This window comes from Rhinopithecus bieti, unplaced genomic scaffold, assembly GCF_001698545.2.
Source record: "Rhinopithecus bieti isolate Rb0 unplaced genomic scaffold, ASM169854v2 scaffold_19969, whole genome shotgun sequence".
Classification (NCBI taxonomy): Eukaryota; Metazoa; Chordata; class Mammalia; order Primates; family Cercopithecidae; genus Rhinopithecus; species Rhinopithecus bieti.
This window is the reverse complement of record NW_016810434.1, coordinates 4,537-6,262: the sequence shown is the minus strand read 5'-3', so window position 1 is coordinate 6,262 and position 1,726 is coordinate 4,537.

The window sequence follows — 1,726 nt, the reverse complement described above, 5'->3', positions numbered from 1 at the left end:
AGAAGGTAGCTGCTGCAGAGAGCACAGCACAGGGAGTCCCCGCCTGCTTTAGGCCCTACTCCATGTGAGCAGGGGGCACCCTGTGAGGTCAGCTAGGAAAGACGCCAAAAGCTCATGAGCCCCGAATCATCCCCCGATCCTCCTTCTTGCCACAAAGAAAAAATTGCCACTGTTGGTCACTCATCTGTGTGGCTGGGCAAACAAACATCTGTGCCATATATCATTTGCTGGAAAAGGTGTTTTATCAACCTTGTTCACCACTGAAGCCCCAGCATGGTGCCTGGCCCTGCTGGGTTCTCAATCTATATTTGTGGAATAAATTATGAATTAATGTGTTTAAATTTCAAAACTCTGGGAGGAGGAGGGTTGTTCCCACTTAGCAAACAAGTAGTGAGGCTTGGAGAAATTAAATAACTTATTAGGATATAAGAAGCAGATCTGGAATTCATGTCTAGGTCTTTTTGTTTTTTCTTAAGATTTGTAAATTATAAAAGCAAAACATGCTTGATATATTTTATCAAATAATGTACAGGGCATGACAAGGGTTAATAATCATCCCTCAACACCCTAAGGTCCTAACCCAATGAGATAAGCTCTATTAGCACTCTGGGGTATGGTCTTCCTCCCATCCATCCTGCTCAGAAATCCTACAAACCCATATAGTCTGAGACAGCCTTTTTCTCTTTTAATCTTACAAACACTATCATAGAACATAAAATACCATACATTGCTTTTCACAATGAAAGACTTTCATGGACATTTTCCTAGTTTTCTTTGTAGAGAGAGATTAGCTGCCTAATATGTCTTAGAGACAAAAGCCACACTTTGTGCTAACATTTCCCTTTTGATGAGCTGTTTCCAGTTTGTGACGTTACAAAGGAGGTTGTAATAATTCTTGCCTGGAAGTCCTGACTCTAGCCTTTCGTCAGTTGTTACTCTGTCTTGTTTAGGTGTATTAAAGGGAGGGCCCCAGATGCAGAAGGCCCTGCAGCTCCTACCACTCACATTAAATGAGCACCTATTCCACACCAGGCATTTACCAACATCATCTCTAACCATTGCAGCAACCCTGCAAGGTAGGCATGGTTACGCTCCTTTACAGAGGAGAGAGCTGGGGTTAAAAAGTTAAGGTGGCAGGTGACACAGCAGGCATGTGACCCAAAGGCCTGAGCTTGCCTCACTAGCCTGCACAGACCACTGCCTCTAGGAAAGATCCAGTTGAAATGAGCTCCAAGGGCACATCTGAAAGGGAAAGAGATTATAATTAAGCAGCCCAAGGGGATGTGTGCCCAACCATATTTGCTTCTGTGATAGGGACAGGTGGGTTTTAACTATTGTGACAGATGCACTTAAACCCCAGATCTTCTCCTATCACCTGCAGCTCTTGTGTTTACCCTGCTGATATTCCTTCCAACCCCTGAACAGCAGGAAGCCCTGCTTGAGAATTGCCCAGATGAACAATGATCTAGAGGTATCTCTGGCAGCACAGAGAGGAGTGGTTTTGTTGGTGGGTTGGTTCTTTAGCTAGCGGTACTCGATTATACTCAGTTTAGTATGAAGTACCCCGTCTCCTCTGCACCCTGCCCCCCAGAATCCAGGCTCACACAGCAGCCTGAGTAAGCCCCACAACACATAACCTGGCCAAGTCATTCTCTGCTGTCAGCCCGTCAGTGGGGGCTCACTGCTCCCGACCTGGGACCTGAAGCCCCTCTGGCCAGCTCTCCTG